The sequence below is a fragment of the Miscanthus floridulus genome, chromosome 8 (assembly GCF_019320115.1).
Source record: "Miscanthus floridulus cultivar M001 chromosome 8, ASM1932011v1, whole genome shotgun sequence".
Taxonomy (NCBI): domain Eukaryota; kingdom Viridiplantae; phylum Streptophyta; class Magnoliopsida; order Poales; family Poaceae; genus Miscanthus; species Miscanthus floridulus.
Window position 1 is genome coordinate 106,529,164 of NC_089587.1, and position 10,259 is coordinate 106,539,422.

The 10,259-nt window shown below is 43.0% G+C and overlaps 1 pseudogene; it reads right to left on the minus strand.

The window, feature by feature from the left end:
* Window positions 1-225: 225 nt before the first annotated feature.
* LOC136473187 (uncharacterized) lies at window positions 226-3,263 on the minus strand (annotated as a pseudogene).
* Between the last annotated feature and the right edge of the window lie 6,996 nt (window positions 3,264-10,259).

Consider the following 10,259-nt stretch of genomic DNA (forward strand, 5'->3'; position numbering starts at 1 on the left):
CTCACAGCATTTTAACACATACAAGTCACCATATGCACTAAATATTAACCAAGCACATGAAAAATATTCTGGTTCAACACATGGACTAATATTGACCAACACATCTTGCAAGCACATGGCCAAATAGGTTCACAGTACATGAACCATATTGGTCTGATCCAACACATGCAGAACAACACATGCCCAAAATAAATTCAGTACATGACTTTTTCATACAATAACAGTTCAATAAAATGATTCAGGATCACACTAGCCTAGTTTATGATGACCCTCCTAGCAATGCCTCCTGGTGATGTATCCAGTTGTGCTGCCATTCGTCTTGTTATTGGCCCTGGACTCACTGGTGTGCCTGGTGGTCTTGTTGGTGTAGAAACAGAAGTTGCCATCCTTCTTGTTGTTGGTCCTGGACTAACTGGTGCTTGGATGGTTAAGGAAGTAGAGGGGCTAGCTGTAGCTGTACCAGGTGATTGAGTGACTAAAGAAGTAGAGGTTATTCCTGTATCATTCTTTGAAGTACCACCTCCTCCCTTTCTTTTCCTACATAACAGCAATGTAGTCATTTTGCATGTAGGGTAATTCAGCTAGAACATGAAACTTGAAGTTCAACTTACCTAGGTTCAACAGCAAGTTTAGTAGGGGGCTCAAAAGAAGTAGAGGTTCCTGTAGCATTCTTCTTGGACTTTTTGGAAGCATTCTTGCATTTTGAAGTACCACATCCTCCCTTTCTTTTACTACAGAACAGTAATGTAATCAAATCATTTTGCATGTGGGGAAAAAAAGAAATCGATTATGTGGTACATCTTCTAACATGGGCAGTCAGCTGGGCTTATAGTCCCGGACGCCAGTATGTCAGATTAGATCCGACCTGCCATACTGCTGCCCTGGCTGGCCGGCCCGTAACCAACAGACTGCCCATGACATCTTCCAGTGATAGTCTAGTTTATAACCAACATATATATATATATATATATATATATTCTGGAAATATGGACTGAACACATTTTTAACAGGTTAGCATTCTCCTATCTATTTTTTAGTTAGCATTGAATACCTTGACTTATAATCACAGAGACAAGTTCCTTAAACTCGATGCAACTGCTCATGAAGCACTACAGATTTTTCAAGTAGATAAACACCCTAGTTACATGGGAATTGGAAGGGCTAAAGAAGGGTAAGAAACTGCAGGTTCTCAGTTTTTGGCATGCTCAACAAGGTAAAAAACCTCTTTCTTTATTTACTTCTTTTCTGAAAAGCACTGACTGCGTGCACTTGAACAAAGTTGGCACTCTAGAATGCTAGTGCTTTGTGGAACTGTTACTACTAGTCACAAATAATTGTGGTCTGGACACTAACAGGAATCTAGTTGGCTTCAACCTGCAGAACATACAGTGAGGTATTTGGGTCACCGATATATTGCATATACAAGCCGTGCTTTGTTTTTCTTTCTAGATGCTGGGTTGGTTCCAATTAGTGGATTAGTAGAGATGCTAGTTTTTTTTATGTAAGAGAGATGGTAGGTTTTCGTTTCTAGATTTCTTGGTTGATTTTACCAGTTTTGTTTGAAGTGGATCCCACCTTCACCATAGTCAGGGAACCCTCAAGAAAGCATGTATGAATTGGTACGATGGTACTATCATTTTTCTAATAATATCAGTGATATACTCTGCAGCATGGCAGATTTTTCTAAGCAACCACATGAACTAAAACTTGTATCCTACTGCAAGTTTGAAGAAGTAGAGGTTCAACTTACCTAGGTGCAACAGCAAGTTCAGTAGGGACCTCAGAAGAAGTAGAGGTTCCTGTAGCATTCTTCTTGGACTTTTTGGAAGCATTCTTGCAGTTTGAAGTACTTGGTTTTTCTTTCCTTTTCCTACATAATAGCAAGGTAATCAACAATTATACTCAAAAGGAATTGGTATTGTACTAAGTGATAGGAGCATAAAATTAATTTACCTAGATTTAGTAGGTATTGGTTGTGGTAATTCAATACCAAGTTCAGTAGGGGGCTCACGACAACCCTTCTCAATGTGCCCAAAGTTGAAGCATCTTTTGCATTGGTAAGGACCCATTTTTCCTGGCTCACCCTTACTCTTCAGCCTTTTCACTCTTGGCCTACCCGCGGACCTTTCAAGCTTTGGAGGCAACATTTGAAACCCGGGATCAACAATAGGCCACTGTGACTTGCCAACCATTGGGTTCACCTCAAACTGATAAGTAGCCTTGAAACGATGAACTGAGTAGTAGTCATGCACATAGTCATCAAGTTTTATTTGTCTCAAGGAACCTATAAAGGCAATAACATGTGTGCAAGGTTTACCGGAAATATGCCACTACCCACATGAACATGTCTTGCTTTCAAGATCCACAGCATGCCTCCAAGGATAGTTATCCTTAGTCAATCCAGATACCTCAGCCTTGATCATACCCCTAATTGTGTCCACGAGGACATCCACAGGGAACCCTTTGGTCTCTTTAATCCAATTGTTGAAGGACCCTGATATGTTGTTATTCACATAATCAACCTTGCATTCCCCTGAGAACTTAGCTCGAGACCAAATTTGTTTGTGCTCTGCTTCCAAGTAAGGAATTGCTGCTGGACAATTCTCTCCAATTTTGTCCCAAAGCCAGTGATGCCTCCTAGGAGTACATGCCCAAGCACAAGGCCACATGTACTTTAGCACATCTCCATCGAAGTGCTTTCTAAAATTCTGCATGAGGTGCCTAAAACACTCTCTATGCTCAACGTCACCTTGGAAGACGTCGTGGACTGCTATCTCTAAGCCTTTGCAAGCATCTGTGTGTATTGTGAGTCCATGTGGAGTTCCAATTGCTCTCTTCAATTGCTTCAGAAACCATGTCCAATTAGCTTTTGTCTCCTTGTAAAAAATTCCATATGCCACCGGGTACATCCAATTATGTCCATCAATTGCTGTTGCTGCAGCTAGCTGTCCATTATATTTACCTGTGAGGTGAGTAGAATCAACCCCTAGGTATGGCCTGCAACCAGCAAGAAATCCATTCACACATGCTTTGATGGCCACAAACATCCTACAGAAATAGACTTGACCATCCTTTTTGTTCTTCTTGCAATCAATCTCTACTATGCTTCCAGGACATGTACCTTCTAATTCGGCTTTGAAACTCCACAACATTCTAAAACTTTCGTCCCAAGTGCCATGTAGGCCTTTTAGTGCAAGTTGCCTTCCTTCCCACACCTTATTATATGACATTTTGATCGGGAACTGTCTTTCAAGCTCAACTTGCAATTTCTTTGCTCCCAGGTCTGGAGTAGACTTGAGTATATCTGTTGCTCTGTCAGCAATCCAGGCTTTGCTAGCCTCCTTACCCCTCAGTTGGCTGGTGCTAGCACAGGTATGGCTAGAACCTATTGACACAACCTGAAAATAATAGAAGATATAGGATCTAAATTTAGTGTTTAAATATGTAGAGAACATGAAAAATAAAACATTATGTACATTCTAAAAATTATGGGTAGAACATGAAAACAACAATTAGTATACCATGAAAGTGGGGCAACCAAGAAACAAAGCATGGTCACTGATCAGGAATAGCTAGTGAAATCAGATACTTCTATTCTGCTACAAAGATTATATAGAGAAAAATTACAAGTCGCAAACAAGTAAGGAGAATAAAACCAAGGCATAAGGAAAAGCGTTGCAAATGCCCCTCTCATGGCCCCAAATGTTGCGAAGTGTTTTTGGGGCTCCCATGCATAGACGGGGTCTCTGGGCACCTGTTCGGGCCTTCAACAACAGCAGAAGAGCCCCGGTGAAACAGCACACCGAATGTTACAGATCATTATACATCAAACTTAGTTTTGGAATTTTATTAGAAAATTTCAATTAGTCACATTTATGTACTAACAAGAAACCTAAAATTGCACAGGTCAAAAGAGATTACAGTAACAATGCCTTTTAGTCCCAAGAAGGTTAGGGAAAACCAAGGAATGCACTACATTTTCAGATTCTCATACTACATTTTAGCTACATGTTGGTCCATCCAATGTCCTTAAATCATCTAGGATCACCCCGTGTTGTTGTTAAGTCTCACTGTACAGCATCATGATCATCAATAATGGAGAAAATAGTGTGATGAAATCTTAAATAAATTGCTACAAATACGGTTCTTCAGTGTAACAACCAAATTGTTATCATAATATCATCATTACCATGATGTAGGCATATTGCTTTAAATATGTAGAGAACATGAAAAATAAAACATTCTGTACATTCTAAAAATTATGGGTAGAACATGAAAACAACAATTAGTATACCATGAAAGTGGGGCAACCAAGAAACAAAGCATGGTCACTGATCAGGAATAGCTAGTGAAATCAGATACTTCTATTCTGCTACAAAGATTATATAGAGAAAAATTCCAAGTCACAAACAAGTAAGGAGAATAAAACCAAGGCATAAGGAAAAGCGCTGCAAATGCCCCTCTCATGGCCCCAAATGTTGCGAAGTGTTTTTGGGGCTCCCATGCATAGACGGGGTCTCTGGGCACCTGTTCGGGCCTTCAACAACAGCAGAAGAGCCCCGGTGAAACAGCACACCGAATGTTACAGATCATTATACATCAAACTTAGTTTTGGAATTTTATTAGAAAATTTCAATTAGTCACATTTATGTACTAAGAAGAAACCTAAAATTGCACAGGTCAAAAGAGATTACAGTAACAATGCCTTTTAGTCCCAAGAAGGTTAGGGAAAACCAAGGAATGCACTACATTTTCAGATTCTCATACTACATTTTAGCTACATGTTGGTCCATCCAATGTCCTTAAATCATCTAGGATCACCCCGTGTTGTTGTTAAGTCTCACTGTACAGCATCATGATCATCAATAATGGAGAAAATAGTGTGATGAAATCTTAAATAAATTGCTACAAATACGGTTCTTTAGTGTAACAACCAAATTGTTATCATAATATCATCATTACCATGATGTAGGCATATTGCTTTAAATATGTAGAGAACATGAAAAATAAAACATTCTGTACATTCTAAAAATTATGGGTAGAACATGAAAACAACAATTAGTATACCATGAAAGTGGGGCAACCAAGAAACAAAGCATGGTCACTGATCAGGAATAGCTAGTGAAATCAGATACTTCTATTCTGCTACAAAGATTATATAGAGAAAAATTATAAGTCGCAAACAAGTAAGGAGAATAAAACCAAGGCATAAGGAAAAGCGCTGCAAATGCCCCTCTCATGGCCCCAAATGTTGCGAAGTGTTTTTGGGGCTCCCATGCATAGACGGGGTCTCTGGGCACCTGTTCGGGCCTTCAACAACAGCAGAAGAGCCCCAGTGAAACAGCACACCGAATGTTACAGATCATTATACATCAAACTTAGTTTTGGAATTTTATTAGAAAATTTCAATTAGTCACATTTATGTACTAACAAGAAACCTAAAATTGCACAGGTCAAAAGAGATTACAGTAACAATGCCTTTTAGTCCCAAGAAGGTTAGGGAAAACCAAGGAATGCACTACATTTTCAGATTCTCATACTACATTTTAGCTACATGTTGGTCCATCCAATGTCCTTAAATCATCTAGGATCACCCCGTGTTGTTGTTAAGTCTCACTGTACAGCATCATGATCATCAATAATGGAGAAAATAGTGTGATGAAATCTTAAATAAATTGCTACAAATACGGTTCTTCAGTGTAACAACCAAATTGTTATCATAATATCATCATTACCATGATGTAGGCATATTGCTTTAAATATGTAGAGAACATGAAAAATAAAACATTCTGTATATTCTAAAAATTATGGGTAGAACATGAAAACAACAATTAGTATACCATGAAAGTGGGTCAACCAAGAAGTTTCTTTGCATGAACTTTCCATTCACACTCTGAATCTGCACATCTTGCCCTATATCTTGATTTATCACTATGCTCTACAAATGTTTGAAACTCCCTTTTTATGGCATATTGCTTAATTATCAGTATGAAGGCCTTTTTGTCAGTAAATGTCGAACCTTCCTTTATATCAGGGTTGTCTCTGTCATATGTAGTGAGTGCAACATATGGAGCATCTTGCATCATGGTGGCTTCATCACTTGGCACTGCCTCAGGATCTGTAGCTTCAGTTACATTCTTGCTGCTCTCTATTTTCTTCTTTTCTTGCTGCACTTTCTCATTGCTTCCTACTTCAGGTACCTTCCTGAAATACCTCCACTCTTCATCAACTCCAACTGGATCATCTCCCTCATGGTCAACACCCGGCTCCATATATTGGTCACCTTCCTCCTCCTCTTCTACTCTAGAAGGACCAGCAGCTGTAACACCAAGTTGAGGTTCCATGGCCCATTCTAGACCATCCAATTCTGCACTCACATGCATCTCCTTGAATTTTTCTGTGACCTCAAGTTGTAAGTCATTCTCTTCATCGGTCACTTGTCTTTCAATCTCAATTAAAGCCATATCAACATGCTCACATCTATCTACGGTCATGATAAACTCCACCATTTTTGAGGCTCGCAGCAAAGTTAGAAGTTCTTGGTCCGTACCAAGGCGAATTGTTAGATTACTCTCACCCACAAACCAAAAGTTTGCCTCCTGATAACTAGCCCAACTAAAGTGCTTGAACACATCATTTTCCATATCAATGATGGAGTACTCTTCTGCATCCACCCACCAGTCCAAGCATCTACCCTTTTTGTACACAGATCGACCATCCTCAACAGTTGAGTAGGAAGAAACATCAATCACTACTCGACATGCATTGTTTGGATCGATCCTGAAATAGTAGCAGTGCAAAAAAAAATTAACACTGCTTCCAGATGCCCTTTCTCATCGGTGACCATCCTCACACCACGTGAAATCGTACACACAAATCGGACTTCGTAACTAATTTCAGTTGTACTACGAACCATGAAGTAGATAGCTAGGGTTTCATTCTTATCCGTCGGGGATCTCAGATCGATGCATTGTTCCACCGCATGCGCACTGGAGGAGGAGGAGTCACGGCCGGCGCAACACGCAGTCAAGGAGGAGGAGGTGGTGGACGGCGCAGGCGGCGCGGCCTCCGCGTGACGAGCGGCCCGCGATGGACGGCGCGGCCTCCACACGGGGAGCGGCCTGCGCGCGAAGAGGAAGCTACGGCGGCCGGCGTAGGAGGCCCTCGGAGCTCCCAGGCGGACGACGGACGGGCGGAGGCGGCGCGGCCTCCGCACGACGAGCGGCCCGCGGCGGACGGCGCAGGCGGCGCGGCCTCCGCGCGAGTACTAGCCCGTGGTGGACGGCGCAGCCTCCACACGGGGAGCGACCTGCGCGGGAGAGGAAGCCGCGGCGGCTAGCGCAGGAGGCCCTCGGAGCTCCCAGCGGCCGGCGGACGCGCGGAGGCGGCGCTCCCAGGTGGAACCGAGCGCGGCGCGGCTCTCCCAGGCGTGCGCGGCGCAGCTCACTTTCCCGTATGTGGACAGGAATGAGGATAAGGCAAGGGCAAAAATGTCACTTAATTTTTGGAGTTTAGGTCAAATGAACGCATCTGAGCGTAAAACCTGACGGAGTGCTAATTTTAGTTCACGGTGACAACTTTTAGTGCTATTTTATGGGGGCAAACTTTTTCAGTGGTATTTTACGGAGGTCGCAACCTTTCGATGCTATAGAACCAATTTTCTCTTTTTTTTATATAGAAACAGAGCTAAAAGGGCTAGTACGTGGCAGTACTAGGTACGTACATGTCGTAGCTGCCAGTGCACTAGTAGTGTCTGCTCCGATCCAGTTCAGCGCATTCCCGGGTGGGATAAGTGTTCTGCTCAGCTGGAATATTTAGTGTTTGGGGCTCTTGTGTTTTTGCTTCTACTTTGTTGTGAAATTATGATTTTGTCCTTGTTTTTTTAACTTTGTGATTTTGCCCTTAACTGTTCATAAGTCAACGTGATTTTGCCCCTGGTCAACGGTAAAAACAGGGGCAAATTCGCGTTGACCAGGGGTAAAATCGCGTTGACTTGTGAACAGTTAAGGGCAAAATCACAAAGTTAGAAAAAACGAGGGCAAAATCACAATTGCACATCTGTGTAAGGGGCAAGAACACCATTTTCCCTTACTGTTTATATTAAAAAACATTATTTATACTAAAATATTGTGAGAGAAAAACACTGTTTCGATTGAAAAAATAAGCTAAACAAACCGATTTAAAGTGCAGCCGAACAAACAGGGACTTTCTTTGTCCTGATGTTGAGTTCTCTTTACGTAGTGGTAGTGCATCTTTTCAGTGCAGCTAGCTTGATAGTTGATACACAACACAGTTGTCAAATACAGTACTGTACGTGTCAAGGCGTCCGTAATCCGTGATACAGAAGCATTTTTGCTGGGTTGTCTGCAAGACTACATGGTACTCTTCAGACATATAACTAAGGTGGTGTTTAGTACTAGCTCCGCAAGGCCGCCACGTACCCGGTCGTACTCGTACGTGCCATCCCGTCCCGTACTGACCTTGACGTACGTACGTGCTCACGGAGAAAGAAGACACAGAGTCACAGACAACAGTGCTCATGTGCCAGCCACTGCTCCAGCTAGCTCGATCAGTGCTTTTATCGATCGTGTGAGTTGGCATCCAGTTCTTTGTAACATATCTATGGTGTTTTAAACACTAAAATATGCCATGTCATCATATGTATTGCATATCATTTTTGAGTTAGTGAAAACTTTGATAATGCATTCACTAAAACAAGTTTACTTTTATGATTATATGTGTTGACTTGTATGGATGAATCAAGTTCATAACTCTAGTATTAAATTTGAATTCCAAAACCCTAATTTTCAGTATTTAAATTCTACCCTGGAAAAATCTAATTCCAAATCTAAGCATATTTTGGGGTTGAGCCTAAAAGAAAAAGTGTAGAGCTTGTCAATGTGTACAAAGTTGATTTTTAGAGTTTTCAAAGTTGTTATGTAAAATTTGGAGCAATTTGAAAGGGGATAAATTCTTAAAGTGTCCTCTTTTGATTTCAAACTTCCATTTTCAAATCTAGACAGAATTTGGGTATGGTTATTAAAGCAAAGTTGTAGAACTTTGATTTTGAAACAACTTTTATTTTTGGAGATTTTTTAGTTTCCATACAAATTTGAGAATAATTTGAGAAATTGAGCGAGTGGCAATTCGGTAATTTGCTTGAACAGTGCGAGCAAGCAGCTCTCGCCGTCGGCCAGTTTCTACCGGCTTCCAGGCGCGCCCGTTGCCACCTCCTGCTTCGCGCTGGCATGGGGAAGCTGCTGCGTGTCGTCTCCGTGTTCCTTGGCCGCGCTATAAAGCCGGGACACCGTCGTCGTCCTCATCCGTTCCTTCCTCTGTTTTCCCGTCACCGCCGCCCTGCTGCGTCGAGCTCACGCCGGAGCCACCGAGCCTTCCCGTCTCCAACCAGTGTCACCATCGTAACCATGTTTGCCTAGCGCACCCGTAGAGCCATCTAGCTGAGCCTCTCTCTCCGTGGAGTGCCCGGCGTAACGTCGTCTTCCTCCTCTTCGGCGAGATGGCACCGTGATCCACTCCACCGTAGACACGGAGTTCTGGTGGGCTTCTCACTTCGCCGTTTATTGTTTCATGACCCTCATGATTTAGCATTGCTCATAGTCTTGATCGTTCATCATTTGGCAGTTTGCTTTTGCCGGAACGGAGCTTTGCCGTGAGTTCACGCCGCCGCCATCGTCACCAACGTTGACGACTTAGCTCCGACTCGCCACAGCCGTCGTTCTCGAGTGCATCAGCTTCAGGGTGAGCCACTGATCATGCATGTGCGGTCTTTTTAACCTCTACCACGCCGTAGCCACTGGACCGCGGGACGCCGATGACTTTTGCTCCGCCGTGCCGCTGTGCTCGTCGCTGCTTGCATTGTAGAGCGTTAGGGGTTCTATAAAGGGCTCGGTTAAGTCCGTTAGGAGTTGCTGAGTACGCCAAAGACCTTTGTATTGCCGGTGAAGTCATAGATCGCCGGGCGCACGTCGGCCGTGCTCCGCTGAGCCGCCATCGTCGCCGGCAAGGTCGCTCTAGTGACCTAGAGATTCAACCTGTGCCACCGGTGTGTGCACAATGTCTTGGAGGTCATGTTGGTCCGAGTCCTGTCGCCGGAGACCTCGCCGCCGGAGACCTCGCCGCCAGAGAGAACACGCCGATCAAAGGCTCGACGTCGCGCTGCTCTCACTGACGGGTGGGACCCTGATGTCAGTGACCGTTTATTGAAAATGAAATTTTCTATTTTTCAGAAATGATTAAAT